Below are 18,699 nucleotides of genomic sequence, written 5' to 3'. Positions count from 1 at the left end.
CTCAGAGAAGTTGTACATGTATACTACATGAAGGTGCTTTGTCAGTTTGGTAATGCTCTATAAATGTGTAGGAGCTAATGTTTGTACCCTCAGATTCCACTCCAGTTGTCCCCTTTGTGAAGCTAATTTGTGAAAGGCCTGTATAAGCTTCATGAAGGCAAGATTTTTTTCCACTCTGTTCATTACTATAACCCTTAGAACCTAGGCAGTTCCTGTCATACAGGATATAGTAATTGCTCTATAAATATTTGTTGATCGCATAAATGAATGCTCCAAAGTTCCCCACAGTAATATGAGCTTCTTTGATTTTAGTAATTCAGCAGAAGAGAATAGCTGTTAAGATTTCTGAACCCTCCCAAATCTCTAGCTAAGTTTTGTTTTTGTATGCTCAGTATTCAGAATCCTATGGCAAAGTAGTTTTATTTTCAGTCATCAGACACACACACATACATACACATACAACACACACATAGAAGATTGAAGAAATCTAGTAAATACCCAGATTTTTATATATATATATATATACTTCCATTTTCAGAAAGGCAGAAAAAGTATGAGTACAATCAGGATAAAAAGATACATCTGGCTGCCATATAAAAAGGCACCATCTTGACAACTGTTAATTGAAAGTTGTGTAGGAATTTTCTCACAAAGCCCATGAATCCTAGAAGTAATGCCGATAATCTGTCCAAAAACTTAGAAGTTATCCTGTTATGTTAGTGTTCTAATCATGTAATTTTTTTTTTTGGTGAAACTTCTATTCTGTAGTCATAAGTGAGAAGACCCAAGGGTTCTTTCTCAGTTTCAGGCAACTCTCCAAATAGTTGTTAAGGACTGAACAATGATTTCTTAACACCAGCTTGGCAATTCCACTAAACCTTATCTATCCTAACTTTCCCCATCATAGAGTTTTGAAAGGGACTTTAGTAATCCCTGTGAGGGAAACATGCATTAAACTAGTCATTTCCCAATTTCTCCCTGCTAATAGTACTTCTTTGGGTTTGGAGTGAAAAATGTGCCCAGGTCTACATTTGCCTTTATATCCCCTTTTTCATCTAGAAATGGCCATGTTACATATTTCTGGTTACTGATATGTCAGAAGAAGTCTAATACGATTTTATTTCTAAAAATTATATATTCCTACAGTGCAGCTGACACTTTGATTGTAGGCTGGTGAGGCCCTAAGCAGAAGATTCAACTAAACCATGTCAGGACTCCTGACCCACAGAAACTGTGAGATAATAAATGCATGTTGTTTTTAATATATATATATATATATATATATATATATATATATATATATATATATATATATATATATTCCTAATATAAGGAGCCAGCACAGCAGGCAATACCATTTGTCCTTCCTACTGCTACCTTGAATGTAGGAACAATGTTTGGAGCTATAGCTGCCATGTTATACCATGAGGTGAAAAGCAAACATCTAGGAATAGTGGAGTAGAAATCTGGAAGACTCTTGGATCTATGAGGGTGTCATGGAGCCAATGGACCTGGGTTAAGACTGTTCAGCTCCAGATTACATTTTTTGTAAGAAAAATAAACCAATATTCGTTTAAGTTACTATTAGTTCATTTTCTATTATGTGTGGCCCAAAGTATTTTTGTTATAGTTATTAATTCTAATGCCTTTATTTTGTAAGAGAAGAAAACTGAGGCTCAATGAGAACATGCAATTTGGCTAAAACTACAGATATTTTTGGTGAGAAGCACATTGCAAGAGCCCCTGCCTCTTCGAGGATACCCACACCCTGTGGCCACTGAGTAAGATTAGAATTCTGTTTCACCTGCCTGTTCAAGGCAAGAATAAGTGAAGGCAGCAAAATGCTCACCATGGAAAATGTCAGAATTGTTGATAAGGATGAGTGTTAGACTATAATAGTATATAATATTTGTTGTATACAATATTGACCTTTTTGATGGTTCTATGTAATATGTTGAATCAAAATTACTATCATCTGCAATAAAATATGTGTTCATTATTGGGTCAAAACATCTGGATGACAAGTCAAAAATTCCACCATTCATCAAGTTCTCCTTTATCCTCATCTCTAATTATCCAACCATCTGAATGCTTTGGCATCATGTAGATTCACTCAGTTTAAGCATTGAGTTAAGGAGGCAATTTTCTCCTGAATTTGAGCAATGTGCTTTTAGTAATTCAGACTTTCAATCTTTACTTTCCCTCATGCTTATTTTTGGTCTTAACAAAAGGTCCCAGAAGATTCTAGATTGACTGTACATCATCTATGCTTTGTTTCCGCCTTCAGTAATTAATTATGTTAATCAAATCAAAATTTACAACTTCTTCTATACCCCCTTACAGAGGAGGGTTTTTTTCTCACTTACTAGTGTTAAATCCCAGTTCCAGGCATAGCTTTCCCTTTGTCACATTTCCATGCATATTACTCACAAACAAATAAATCCTCTTAGTAAAGCATCTGGCATCTTTATCTTCCTTGATGAAAATTCTGAGATTTCCAATTACACATATGGACCAGATGTGAAACCCGACTTAAATGAACAGGGAATTCAGTATGGTTTTGCAATTATGGGACATATACTGTATCTCTTTTATGCTGATATTTCCTTTATAATTCTCTTTTTTGCAGGACAGCTGCTGCAAGTGCCTGAGGGACCCCTTTTGGGTTGTTTTTGCTCTTTTTGTGCCTTTTCCACTTTCTTCAATCCAATGAAAAATCTAAAAATGGAGGCAAAGTGGAAATAGTACTCCCTGCCTCACCTCTAGTATGTTAATACAAACATATAGCATATATCTCACTTCTTTTTCTCTGTGCCCATGGTAGAGTAAGGGTCAGTTATGGCCCCCTTTCTAATTCAAATTTGCCTTTTGATTTTTCTCAACACATTATAATTCAGTCAGTCAAACTAGCACTCAGTCTACTTGTAGTCACTATAATCTTCTTAATCTAAATTTAGTGTATATTTTCCACATTTCTGTCTGTACTATCAGGTGTTCCTTTGGAATAAAAATATGGAGCAGTTTTTTTATCAATCGTTATGATGTAAAGGAATAAATTCTTTGGGTGTGTGTGTGTGTATGTGTGTGTGTGTGTGTTTCTGTGTCTGAGTGTGTGTGTATGATTTCAAACTGGAAGGGATAATAACTCCAATGGGAGACACAAATTCTAAAATATATCACAAATTTATTCACCTCTTTTCACCACAGTTTTTTTAAGTCAAAGTAGAACTACTGCTTCTCCCATCAAAACTACTACAACAATCTCACATTTGTCTTCTTATATTCACTGCACCTATGTTCATCTATTGTTTCATGCAGCAGTCTAAGGAACTTTCAGTAATACACATCACTGGTACCACTCCCATTCCTAAAATCTATCAATGAATCTCATCACAAATATAACACATTTAAAAATGAACATGATATAGAAAATCTGGCATGATTTTGTTCTTGTCTATTTTATTCTCACCATCAAATACTCTTTACCTTACTCACTTCATTCCACCTACAAGGATCTTCTGTTTCTCAAACTACTACATTCATTTCTGCCCAAGGTCTTCTCTTTAATCCATGCATTCATTTAATTTGTATTTATTAAGTGCATAATTAATATCAAGCAGCCCACTTCTTATTTACCTGGTTGTTTCCTACTTACATTCAGATTGCAGCATGAAAATCCCCCTCCACAGGACTTCCTCTGACTATGACAGAACTTCTATGTGTTCAGTAAAGCCCATTGACTCTTCTTCCCAGCCACAGTTCTACAAGTCTCAGTCTGTTCTTGCATCTCCAGGTGGCACATGACTACTATTCACCTACTGAATGTGGATGGAACTGTGATATGTTACTTCCAGGATGAAGGGTTTAAGAAGTGATAGAAGCAAAAGACCCCAAATTTTCTAGCTTTTAGAAACTACCCACTTCCCTTGGCTCCTGTCCCCATATCACTCCAACTTCTGCTACTATACCTTCTCTGACTCCAGTTCTGCTGCCTCCCTTTTGTAAGAACCCTTCTGATTACATTGAACCCACTTGGATAATCCAAGACACTCTCTGCAACTCAAATCTTTCATTAAATCACATTTGCGAAGTCCCTTTTGCCATGTTAGGAAACATATTCATAGGTTCTAGAACATGGACATGTTTGGGGAGGGGTAATATTTTTCTTTCTATCACACCAAATGGCAAGATATAAGCCTATAAAAGGAATAGAACAAAAAGGTCTCATTAACATTCAAAACTGACGCAAAGATAAGCTTAGAAATGTGGCTTCCTACTAAAGCAGGTTATCTTAAGGAGTTTCAAAATAACCATTAAATATGAAAGGGAATCATAGAGGGAAGGAAGATAGCAGATTTGAGAACAAATAAAATAATAAAGATAAAAAGAACCATGTAGATAGTATCATATGAATTTGTACACAAGTAGAACAGCAGCTTACTAAACTTTCATGGGAATTGTATTGACACTGAATCAAAGAGTTGAGAGCAAAAAAAAAAAAATTTGTCTGCTCAAGCCTTAAAAAACTTTCAAGCTCTGCGCTTGCACCAACTGGAAATCGACTTTCGGGTGGTATACCTCTCAATTACGGCATGATCCCAACTACTTCTTTAGGTGCCATCATGAGGGGCAATAGATGAGTAAAAACCTTCCAGAGGGTATAATGAAGGGTCATGAGTTATTGGAGTTATTCCCAGAGAGCAGAATCAGGATTGAATCAAGGAACTTCTTTCCCTTTCAAACACAGAAAACTCACACAATCTTTAGGCAGCATTTCCTCCTTACAGTAAATCAGCAACTGTTGTATTCTCTCATTCTTCTCAACTGGTTTGGAGAATCTTTTTCCCCCCACAGTTATATCATAGACGTGCGGGGACTGAGGGACAGATTATACCTGGAACAACTACCATGGAAACTTGCCTTGAGTTTGCAGAATCCTTTTGTAGTGATGGATCCAACTTTGCTTTCAATCAATGGGTTTTGAGTCCACAAACAACGTCGGTTCCAAACACTGGGCAAAGGACCATGATTTTTTCATGGGGCTGTTGCCCTTATTCTCCTGATCATCTCTCTCTGTTTTCTTATGATTGTACATATTGAGTAGGAATCTTGTTGACCACCCATCTTCAGTAGAGACAAAAAGTTCTATTAGCCATGTCTGTAGCTCTTTATAGTCAGGCACTCCTGCTACCCATTTGATGTTGTCTACCTGGCTTCTGACAGTTACACAAATTATCTAGCCTCTATTGTTTTGGGGTCCTATAAACTGCATTGTATTACAGAACTCAGTTCTGAAATAACACTTCCTATTGTCAATCAGAGGCCACCCTTGAAATTCTAAATTATTTTGGTGCGCCACTCACAGATGCATTTTTTTATTATTTTGGTACCACTTTGAATACTATTTGTGTATTCTCTTTGTATTCCCATGGGACAAAGTTCTCTGGTGAGTTCTCTGATGTCATCTACAATACCCTCTTTAGCATACCCACATCTCTGAGATGTTAAGTACCTTCTTCCATCATGTGCCACAGCAATTCTGGCCATAGTTTTCTCCATTCTTCTAGGAGTCATCTTTGTAACATGTTTGCACCATCTCCTGATATTTTTGCCAGGATTTTAAATTTTGCATATGAGGAGAGTGTTCTCAAACTGATAAACTCTCCCTTAATAAATATTATGTGCTAGCCCCCTTGATCAAACACCTTCAAAATCTACTCCCATGCATCCTCTCCCAGCTTTTTCCAGTACCAGCTGGCTATATCTTGCTTCTCTTTTAGGGTATATTCCCTTTTCTCCCTTGTCAAGACCAGCACATTCCCTAATGCCTTATATTGGGACTTAACCCTATTACTGCCCTCGGGTTGAGAATGTACAATTGTTTTCAAATATATGAATTTGGAAAGCCTTTCTTATTTGGAAATGTTCCTAAAAATTGTTATACTGTAGGAAAAGACAGTCCATACCCAACAGACACAGAGATGGGATCCATGGAGTGTTTTGTGTATGTGTGTGTGTGTGGGGGGGAGGGCGATGAGGGGAGAAAGATAGAGAGACCATCTGACAATTTTTCCAAATGAGCATTTCGTGTTTTAGGGAACTGATATCCTGTGTGGGCTAGTGGAGGAAATAGTCAATGGGTTCTGACCATTATTATTTTTATAGACACTTAGTTGACATTCAAAGACTGAAGATTGATATCCAAAAAATTATAATATATTTCAATATGGTTAACTTCTAAAATGAGATTAATACAATATATTCACACTGTAGTTTGTGATCCTTTCTGCCACCACAGGCTCAGACACCTAAACAGAATTTCCGTTATAAACATTTTTTTTTTAGAAATTTAATCTTTCATAGTACTTTTAAAAATTATTACAAAAATACCACTTATGTTTCTGTGAACATTTACAGTGAAATCTGAAGCCACTTGAAAATAATTTTTGAATAAATATGACCAGAGATAAAAGTTTTCAGGTCTGATTCCTGAAAGGCAAGTAGACCACACAACAAGCCACAAGACAATAAGCAATTGACATGCTGATGCTCTCAGAGGATAAGTTACCTAAACTTTAGTATAATGGGAAATAGGGAAACTCTCTTCGGAAATAAAATTCCCCCTAGGATTGTAAAACTTACTACATTTTTTTTTCTAAATGAAAGCATATATTCATTATTTTTCCTTATATTCCTTCCTGACCCTTCAACACACAATCCCCACTGTGAGTTTGCCTATTATTGCTTGATTCCAAAACTCTTTATAGAGTCTGAGCAATTATAGAATCCAGCATCAAATCCTCATATGTTGTGAATAAGAATTTCAATGAACATGTACTTGGGAAATGAAAGACAGATGGTCTTTCAGTCTGTATCTCCTTTATCTCTTTTGTCAACCCCGAATGGACTTCACATGTCTTCTCCATTTTCTTCACATCAGTACTCTTGCAACACTTTCATAAATCTTTTTTTTTTACTTAAGTGTTTCTACCAATTCTAATTCTCTGAATGTCTTCTCCATGGCAATCTTCCTTTGTTGTTTTTCCTCTCTTACTACTATAATTCATTTCTCAATTGGATCCTCTCACATTCATTCTCCAGACTTTTCTAAATAAAAAGCCATATTTACTAGGTCTTTCTTTAAAATGGAATGATCTAACAGACTATTCTGTATTTAAATCTTCACTGACATCTGCATTTTGGGCATCTGTCATGCAGAAGCCATTAAATAATTAAGGGAGAACGAGACAAATCCATTCTTCTCATTCATTTTCACTTTCCCAAACCTGGAGAACCCAGAAGCATCATTGGGATTGAAGGAGGAAGAGAAGAACAAGAGAGTTAGAGGGGTGAGAGATGGAGAACAGACCATATTCTCTTTTCCCACTGCTGGACTGTGGAAGTTGAGGGTTACATCTGACTTTGGAGGAGAAATTTTGTACTTGAAAGTTTTGTCTGAAGCCTTAGCTGAGACTGACCAGCTGTGACTGCAACAGCTAGGACTTCCTGAGATCATGTCAGAGGCAGAGAAGGGGAAACTGACACAGCAGGTTTCAGGGCAGTGATAGAAAAAAGAATCAATTTCATTTCTGTACTCCACTCAGTTCAGTATTTTAAAATATATAGATTTTATACGAATACATACATAAAGATAGAAAAATTATTTTATGAAATAAAAGGTAAGCAGGAAAAAAAAAAACCCAGAAATCTCAAATGTGCTACTCACTAGCAGTATCATATTAGACAAAGAAAAATAGCCTCTCTGAAGCTCAAAATCCTCATTTAAAAAAAAATGAGAATAATAGGATCTGACTGCATTGTTGTGAAGTTTCAGTTAAAAAATAATGCATCGACACATCTAGTATAATACTTAAAACATAAAAAGCTCTCACTTCATCCTAGTTTAACTCCTCTCAGAATTTTCTATTATTGTATATTTTTGAGGAGCCATTGTATGTCGGGGAGCTATGCTAAAAAATTGTAAGATTAATTTTTTTCTCTGTATCTGATAAGCCATTAAGGGACAAAAAGATGACACAAATAAAATAAATAAGCATAAGATTATCATCAAGCACTAAAATGTGGTTTAAACTATAGTATAGCTGTTTTGGAAATTCAGAGAAAATGAAGCGAAATGTGAATTAACACAGTTCCTAGAAAACAAACTAAAGTTCAAGTCAACAAGAAGTCCTATTTTTCTTTTTTCTGGCTCTTTCCAATTTGAAATACATCCAGAGCCATTTCCGAAAACCAGGAAGCTTAAAGACTGGAGGAGCCAATAGTAGATGTCATTGTATTAGTTTGTTTTCCAAGACACAGATCTGTACGTACCCAAATTCCTACAGAACACTCCTCACTGGTACCCAGTTTCAACATTTGTAACAGATTATTTGGAAAACATTGTTGGGGGCAAAGCCACATCTAACAACTCCCATTCCTAGAACATCAGATTTTGATTTTAATAAAAACAAGATTCTAAGCCTTTTGGACATCAATTTATAAAAATAGGAGCTGTAAATAGAGTTTAAGACCCAGTTACACTGACTTTATTAATGTAAAACCACCATGTAGTCAATGGTTTGCTTGAAGAGCTTGGGTTCAGTCTACCTTGAATTAGGAAGATGTTTCATCTCATGTGTTAGAGTTGTAAAAATGCACAAATAAAGAAAAAAATAATAATATGGGAGTGTTTGCAAACGTTTGACTCATCTGGCCTCCCAAGAGGATTCCTCTCATTGCCAGCTCACAACACTCTCTTCTCAGCCCAGGGATTCATTCTTGGTCAGAGTTTAATACACATGCAGAGTCAGAGTAAAAGAAGACAAGGCTGGAAAAAGAGAATGAGGTGGTAGCAGAAAAAAAGTTAAGTCAATCAATGTAATGAGAAGGAGAGAGAGAGAAAGAGAGAGAATTAAAAATCCCATTCTTGGGCTTCCCTGGTGGCGCAGTGGTTGAGAGTGTGCCTGCCGATGCAGGGGACGTGGGTTTGTGCCCCGGTCTTGGAAGATCCCACATGCCCGCGGAGCGGCTAGGCCCGTGAGCCATGGCCGCTGAGCCTGCTCATCCGGAGCCTGTGCTCTGCCACGGGAGAGGCCACAACAGTGAGAGGCCCACGTACCGCAAAAAAAAAAAAAAAAAAAAGCTGCTTTTATAGGAAGGAGAAATATTGAATGTAGAAGTTGTGAGGAGGGTCATAAATAAGAGTGTCTCTGGAGTGTTGTGCATGACACAAATGAGGAGAAGAGAAAATGAGATACGAGAAGTGTTGCTGAGGTTGTGAATTGGATGTGCTTTAATGTCTCACAAGGAACATGAGTGATGCTTTGAATTTCTTTTGGTCATTTTTGGTTTTAGCTAGTGACGACGCTTCTTGAAAGAAAACCGTATTTGAACTATTTGTATTTCTATATGAAGATATGCTGACCCCCAAATAGCCACTAAATGATTTTAATATTCTTTCCCCATACACAGAATGCCATCTGTATGGTTATGCATGTAATCTATAATGTTAAGTCTCTGGGCAAGAGACTCATTGTCAGAATCTTTGGGCACTAGATAAACATAGAATCCAGACAAGTAAATGAGGGAAACAGAGAGGAAGGGGGAAAAGGATAAAAGATGTAGAGAAAAGAGGTCAAGATTTAGTGAATGAAAACATGGAATTACTTGGCAATTTAAAAAGTTTAGGAGAACATGGGACCAGGAGGAGCAGAGGTTTCTCAGAGCCACAAGGCTTTTCCTAAAATTCAGATTAGTTCAAACTGAGAGAAAATGCTGGGTAATGAAACGAGTTCTTTTCTCCTCAGTAACCAAGGTCTATTATATGCCCTGTTTCTCTATAAGCTCCAACAAGGAGCTGAACTCCATCCAGACACCTCACATCATCAATATTTGTCCCATGGTCCATATATAATAAATGTTTGGTGAATAAATGAATCTTCTCTCATAGACACCACTGCATACCTCTACCGTAGTTCTGACTGTGAGAAATTAAAACTAACTGTTTAAGCGTCTGGCTTGCTAACCAATTTTGAACTCCCTGTGGTCAAGAATAGGATCACATTCATGTTTGGAGTTCCAGTTGACAAAGTGCTTGATCAATGTACATCAGAACTGAGCTGAAAAAAGACATACACAGAAAATAAGCTCTAGTTTGGGCAGCAAGTAGATTGTATAGAAGTAGTTATAGACCAACCTCACAGAGTCAGGCAGGAAAGGATTTGCAAATAGACTGAGATAAATTCAGGCTTGCTATGTTAGACCTCATAGACTAGCCAGGTTTGCTATTATTAGCAAAGTCGCAGTTGTGTGCTAACAACATATGAGATATTATGGCTTATCCTATACTCTAGGTTGCATCATAGGTTTTGTCAGAAGACGGTATCAAGTGCAATAAGATTATCTGCAGAGTCTCTTAACTTAAAATTACTTAAGTGTTAGTTTAACTTTTGTATAGTGCACCTGAACTGCTCACTTACCAAGAGACGCTATTTCAGAATAGTTCCTTTGAGAGACTGAATGCTCATTCTAATATACTATGATTGCTCAACATCTTTTGGGAACTGCCTTCTAAACCTTTAAAAAGTCATTTTCTTTGTAGGTGAATATTACCTTGAAAACAGGCAAAGGTTATCTACACTTAGGTGTTGTAAATCAATGTGGGTTCTAAAATGAAGTAATGCAGTGTTTCAGAAAGAAAACTAAGCATGCTAATGAAATGACTAGTAATTCAGACTTACTAATAAACTGATGCTGAAATCATTGCCAGTTGAAGTTGCAGAAATATTTTTATCAGGGCAATATTGTGAGAATAAGTTAAATCCTCTCTGAGAGGACTACATTGGAATACAACACTCAGGTGAACACATAAGTTCTGGCATGTTTGCTCGAGAAAAGTCTCTGAACTTTAAAATACGTTCTTCCCAGCTCTGAAAAATGTCTGAATCCCATATATTTTTCATTTTCCTCTGTGTGCTTTTATAAGGAATGCCAAAGAACAATAAAAGAAGGAAGAGAGTAGGAGAAAGTGGTGGAGATTGAGAAATTATTTGCCAATACAGAGGCACTGAGAGAGGTTTAGGTCAAAATATTTATGACATTAAGAAAACAATAAATGGAATGATCTCTAAGAAAAAGTGGATGTGGACAGACCTATCAACTTCCTTTGTGAACTGCTATCCTAATGGAGTTTGCGAATTCGACTTAAAGTAGCCCATCTATTAAATAATTAGACCTTTATCAAGACAGCTTAAACCAGAAAGGGAAACGAATACAGCCTCATCTCACTCTCCCCATACATCCATTGCCTAAGTTGTTTCAGTGCAATGAAATCGTATGCTTGTGAGAAAGGTTATTGGTTTTCCATTTCTAAAGTTTAGGTCTGAAAAGTTCCCTCACACTGAATAAGCGATCTTATACCATTAAGCTCTCCCTGTCTAGTTTCAGTTAGATCTCTGCCCTCTACTGGAAAATATTATATCTGCACCAGAAAATGCTCCTTATTTCCAAGTTTATGGGAATCATAAATAATGTGTCAATCACAAAATGATACATTTTCTTTATTTAAATACATTCATATCCTTAAGATTTATAAAATTGTCTTCTATTCTTGAATTGTGTTTTGATCAATTTAATCCATTATTTAAAATATGTTTTTAAGTACTCCTATACCACAAGACAACTTCCTTTGCATTAGCAGTACTAAGAAATGGAGTGGAGTGGTCCCTGTTCTCTACATGTGTGTACACACATGTATACATACATGTAGATACTGTGTGTATAATACAGTAGCCACAAAGCACATGTGACAACTGACCATATGAAATGCGTCAAGTCCATATTGAAGTGTGCTAAAAGTATAATATACACACTGGATTTCCAGAACTTACTAGAAAAATACATCAAACACTAATTCTTTGCATTGTTTATATTGATTACTTTTTGCTTATATCTGTTTACACTTTTATCTTTATTACATTTTGAAATAATATTTTAAGTATAGTGTGTTTAAAATATTTTTAACATTAAGTTGTCTGTTTCTTTTACTTTCTTAAGGTGGCTATGAAAAATTTTAATGTCTCATATATGACCCTAATTTGTGAGCAGCCATTCTTGCTCACAGAAAGGTTGTGTTTGGCTTGAGGTGGTAAAATTCTAAGCTTTTGCAGATCCATCCCTTTACCAATTTAAAACTCAATGAGTCCATGACTTTTGTAAGTCCCAAAGTTGGCCTCCCCTTCCATGTATAAGGAGATTCATTGGCAATCAGTATGCTTCTAATACCTACATGAAAATTGTCTGTGGAAAATAAATTTAATGGTGATCCTTTAGAAAGTTTGCATATTGGCAACCTAAGCTAAAATCAGGGGAGTAGGATACCTGCCTACTTCAGTTTATGATGCCCTTATGTTCCCGGGATTTGGGAAATTTCCTGCTAGTAATAAAAACAAGAGAACATAATTTTGAATGAGTAAAAGAAGAAAGCAGTTTTCTGTCTGGCGCTCAATCTCATCTTCCATGATGCATGTCTGTGTTCAGGTAAGGGGTTGGGGCATATGAGGTGGGAAGAGGGGACACTATTACTGTTAGATCCTCCATGTGGGAGGATTCGTGGGGAATTATTCCTCTTACTGCCCCAGAAATCTGCTGTGTTAACAGAGAGGTGTGGTTCATGATCATTACCATGAAAGGGGAAGTCAGGACAAATTGCCAGGAAAGATTCTTGAGAAACCCAAATTTAGGAAGTGGGAGGGGGACACACACACAGCATTAAGATGATGAAATAAGAGCAGTGATAAAGATGTCATGTGGGTGAGAATACGCTTTTAATCCTGTCTGAAAAGTCTTTCCAGAAGTGATGAGCCCGAGTCGAGATTTAAAGAATGAGTAGAATTTAGTCTGGAAAAGAACTGAGGTCAAAGGGATAGTGGACAGTGGAAAAAGTGAGAGAGATGACTCATGCGTAGATTCATATAGTGTGAGGCTGAGCACCTCGGTATTTCTCAAGTACAGAGTAGAAGTAGTGGGAGGTAGGAGGGAGAGGAGGAAGGCGAACGCAGTTTCTGGAAAGCCTTTCAGTTCCTTTTAAGCATATTGAAATTTACCCTTTGAGCAATGGAAATCACTGAATTATGATGGAGAGTGAAATGGATTCATATAAGGAGAAATTTTCTGTTGACCTGTTTACCTTGCTCCTATGCCTATTTCTCCACACCAAAATAGGTTCTCCTTTTGTCTAGTTAAGGGACCTCCAGTTTGCAAAAATAAAGTATTATTATTAATCCCATTATAATGGGATATATTTGGGGAATTTGCTAGTTCCCCCAAATTAAAGCTTTCTATCAATTAATACTGTTTTATTCATCATTCAATGTAACCTTTGTGAAGATATGATTAAAAAATTTTTGAATGTATTCAGTGAACACCTTCTGATCTTCTTGGGTAAAGGCTAATAAGTGCTAAGTAAGATATAGACCAACACCCATTTTTTCTATAGCTTCTTGTGTTATGGGTCTCCTTCTACCCTCCAGAAAGAAAAGACAAGGAAAGTTTCTTAAAAGCAGGTGATATGTCTGACATCTTCCCTCCATATAATCATAGGATATTAAATGTAATGCATATCCAAAAAATAAGAGCATCAGCCAGGGTCAGGCTAATGAAGTTAAGGTTAAACACTGCCACTTGTTATCTGCATGTTCTTGGGTAAGACACTTAATTTTCCCAAGCCTCCTTCTCCTAGATTGTAAAATTAGAATAATAATACCAGCTACCATGTATTACATTCTTGCTATATGCCAGCCACTGTCCTAGTTTCAGTGCTTTACAATTATCACAGTACTTAATCCTCACAGGTAGTCAATATTATATTCATTCTTGTTTTACAAATAAGAACAATGTGGCACAAAGAGAAAGACACTCATCAAAGTCACATACCAAGAAAGTAGTGAAATTAGAATTTGAATCCACCAGTTCTGATCAAAACTCATGCCTCTGAACCACTGTATACCTGTGAAACAGATTTGTTAGGATTACATCAATGAACAAGAATGAATGATCTCTGTACACGGAAAACTGTTGTTCAAATTTAGGTAGGACTGCTGTTCAGTTGTACATTTAGATAATGCTTGTCACAGTGTGTAATGTCTAGCACATAGAAGTTCTCAGGAAAAATGAGTTCCCATTCACTCCTCCATGGAAAAGAGCTGCTGTTCCTGTCTCCATTTCCCCTGTATGGAAAGGACTTAAAAATAGCTCTATTTTCCTTTTCCTATTACCCCCCAATTTTAAAGAATTAAAAGAAAATGCAAAATTCATACCAGATGTTCTGTAGCTGTTTGGATTTGAATGTCCTTTGGTTTCCTGCACATCATTTATACCCTGACAGTGCATCGTCATGGTGTCCATGTGCATCCCATCTGAAACTGCTTAAGGAGCAAGGTGGGATAGCATAGCATCAAAGCCGACTTCCTGGCCTCATTTTCCACCTGTTTAATTACCCCTCCAAAGTTCACAAGACTTTCTTGTGTTCATGTTCATGTAGTCAAAGACAGATGGAAAGATGGATATATTACAACCACACCCACCCAAAACCCTGAACCAAGCACTACACCTGAAACTTCCTTCCAAATTTTTACAGGAAGTTTAAAACTACAAATGCTTCAGACATCTATGGCTCTGCCTATATAACTCTAAAAGTAAACCCTGAATTAAAATTAAAATTGTCAAACGCCTCATTTGCCTGACACAGTGTAGACACAACCCAGTGTGCATTCATTACGTTTTGGATCATCCAAATGTCAGAGAACCTGAAACAGAGAAAAAACTCATAAAGGGAGGAAACCACAGACATTCAAGATTTACATTAAATAGCCAGAAAAAGTGGTTATAAAATAATGTAAGTCAAAGGAAAATGTATTATTCCACTTTGTACTAACGTACAAAGAAAAATTTCCCCTTAATAAATCCTCAAAAGAATCTTCAATGCCTATACATTTTACCTTTAACAGTTTTCTAAATCTCATTCCACACTCTCTCCCATCAGTCATGATTCCCTAGCATTGCTTCACTTACTTTACAGAAATTTTCGCTACCAAAACTATTTATTTATTTTTAGATTGGCTAGGTCTTTTTCCTAGGATATATGCTAAAAAAAGAGTGGGTACTTAGTCTTTCATATTCATCTCTGCCCTAGAACAATGCCTATCACACACAGTTTGCTTTCAAAAATAATATGCTAGATATTTAGTGAGAATGATATTATGAATCTTAACAATCCATCACAATCCAGCTCCAGTCATATCTCTGTAAGACCTTCTGCAATTACACCAATCCCTCAAAAAAAAAAATGACATGTTAAAGACCCACAACTACTGAGCCCATGTGCCAGAATTACTGAAGCCTGTGTGCCTAGAGCCCGTGCTCTGCAACAAGAGAAGCCACCACAGTGAGAAGCCCACGCACCTCAACGAAGAGTAGCCCCCGCTCGCCGCAACTAGAGAAAGCCTGTGCGCAGCAACGAAGACCCAACGCAGCCAAAAATAAATAAAATAATAAATAGATTAATTAATTTAAAAAAATAATAAAAAATTAAATTGTCCCAAGTCACAGGGTTACTCAATAGTAACTCAAAACTGGGAACTGAACTCAGCCGAAGCCTAGGTTCCTCCCCACTACCCCACCTTGTTTCTCTAAGGTTTCCTTAAGCAACTGGCCCCCAGTCACAAAGTTGGCAGAGCAGCTAGAATCTGAATCATGCCTGCCTGACTTTTTCTTCAATACCACACTGCCTTTTCCAATACTCCTATTCTTTGAACTTCTATGTAACTTAAAAGGTTAGAGCTAAAAAAGAAAAAAAGGCTGAGAGTTGATCTAACCTCATTTTCTCATTCTCAGATCAGATATCTGATGCCCACAGAGAAGGGACTTAGTGAAAATCACATAGGAACTCAGTTAAGGAACTGAGCCCCAAACCCAAGTCTCCTCTTCACAACCTCTATGTACCATCCATGTTGGGATTTCTTCATAACTTGTTTTGTAAATGCTTTCTGTTTCTAAGACTTGTATCCACTATAAAATAGCAAATAAGTAGCCAGCTGCAAGGGAAAAATTGTATAAAGACTTCATGAATTGAAAAGAGTTAAACGAATACAAATTACAGTTACTCATCTTTTGAAAACACCATGCTGGACATCCATGTAAATTTCCAACACAGCTACTCAGAAAACTGAAACAGAGCTCATTTACTTACTTTATGCCAGCAGACATTAGCTTTTACAAAATCATCTACTCATTTAACAATTGTGAGATAGTTATACTATGTACCAAGCATTAGGCTAAACTTTGGATTTATATAGACCAAAAGCAGTGTAGGTATATCAAACTGCAGTGTCTTTCATATCCTTGAGCCCCAGAAGGGGTCAAATGTTTGTTGAATATATGAATGAGTGAGTGGGTGAGCATGAGGAGAAGATTCTATAGATCTCGGCTGTTCAAATATATCAGAACATATGATCAGTGGCAGAGTCCCTTTGCACCCCTCCTTGTAAGAGACTTGTAAAAGGACAGCTAGGGTATATTTAAATATAAAAAAAATTTCAAAAAATTTCTTGAAATCTCAGCAGCTAACAATATGGTTATTGAACTCTGCTCCTTCTTGCATTATTACTGTTTCATCCATTATATTAAAGCATCCTTCTTGTGTGGCAAGAAATAAAACTAGAGAGGCATAGAAAAGCTGTAGACTCCAAAGTTCAAGAAGATGGAAATATAAGCATGTTCTTTGCTTTCATCCATGGTAGGTTTTCCTTAGAGTTAGCAAAACAAGGAATTATGGTAGCAACAATTTTTAGGAAAATCAAAAAGTGAACCCAAAAATATGCATAACTTTTATTACCTAATGTAAACTGAGTTTCGCTGGAGGAATTCTTCACCCTCATGAAAAGCAATTCTCCCATGGAGTTTTTCATTAGCAAATGTCACTCCCCTGATATCTGCCTCCTCTTGCCCTTTTTTTTTCCATTAATAAAAATTCAAATATTAGCCATCATGTGCTATTCAGAGTGCTTTCCATGCAATATGTTTTTGTACTCCTTAAAGATAACCCAGGGAGCTGCATATTTTTATACCCATTTTCCAGACAAGGAAGCTGATGCTCAAACAATTTAAGTAACTTTTCCCAGGTCACAAGAAGTAAGAAAGTAAATACAACCAGGATTTATATCCACATACATCTTATTCCAACTTGTACCTTACAGTGCTTCCCACTCTGCTATGTTGTTTCTGTATCCCCCAACAGTTATGCTCACACACACTGACACCATGGCAACTACAAGTACAAAAACTACTAGTAAGCTGTTTCTCATACAAACATATCTGATAAGTTTGGTCATTGTCAGTTTCTGTGCTGAGAGTTGCATAAGAATTTGGGCTATCTCACTCCTCGGTGGCTTAGTGTTTCTTCTTGCCCTGCGCTAGAAGTTTAACTATCTCCATATGTTCAGGAGCTCAGAGAAAGGGAATTGAGATCAGCTTGATTAGCATCGTCTGAGTATTGGGTAAACTGTCCTCTCAGTCTAAGACATTCCTCCTCACGTTACGTAGTGTGAAGTTTCTCCACCATTTTTCAGTTAACACCCTGGCTCCTTAATGACCAAGTACTAGATCTTGGGTTTCAATCCCTTTGGGAATGTTTCACTTACTGATAGATAATCAAGGAGCATTTATTGAGCACCTGCTATGGGAAAGCCCCAATAGTGGGTGATAACAAATTATGAGACTATGCATCTTTTCTTCAAGGAATGCAATACTTAAGGAGAAATAGAAAACTATCAATACGACAATAAAGAGTTGAATTAAAAGCTAGGATTATAAGATACTAGTATGTAATTTATGATTAACAGTCAAATGAAAATCAAAGTCGGTAAGTACAGAAGAATTTCAGATGTAGACAAACTCATCACTGGGCTAATGGCCAGTGAAGGATTCTTGGAGGAGGGAAGACTTAAGACAGTCTAAGAGAGTTGAGATTGTACTAGGTGAAAAGAAAAGGGCAAGAAAACGGATCATATAAATTTTGTTTCTACATAACCAACCTGATTGTATAATTTTCTCCCTTTTTTGATGCAACTAACTCAGAGAAAATAATATTGTTTCATTCTTTTTTTAAGTGGAACTTAAAGTTTGGAAGCAATACTAAGGAAAGAGTTTATTTTATACATAAGCCATGCTAAGATCTCTTCTTATTCAAGAGTAAGCCAGAATATTTAATAATTTTGGTCTCCATTAGAAGATAATATAGCTCAATATATATGTTAAATATTTGAGTTACCACAGAAAGAATGGAAATATAGCTTTTGAAACAGCAAAGATAAAAGGAATATTGAGACCTTTCTCAATCTAACAAAATGCAAAAAAGGAGAAAACATATGGACACTGGATAAATAAAAAAAAAAATAATAGGCACAATATTAAGTTACAAAAAACAAGTTGCAGGATGTTATGTACCGTAGATATCATTTATGTAGTTTAAAACTCATAAAGGATAGATTATTATTACAATGAAGGCATATGTAACAAAATTATTAAAATTTTTGAAAGGATGGGAAAGATACACATTTCAGCATATTGGTTATCTCTAGCAAAGGATTAAGGGCATGGGATGAGGAGGGGTATAGAGAAGCTTTCAACTAATTCTGACATTGC

Source organism: Hyperoodon ampullatus (genome assembly GCF_949752795.1).
Source record: "Hyperoodon ampullatus genome assembly, chromosome: 17".
NCBI lineage: Eukaryota > Metazoa > Chordata > Mammalia > Artiodactyla > Ziphiidae > Hyperoodon > Hyperoodon ampullatus.
This window is presented reverse-complemented; position numbering follows the sequence as displayed.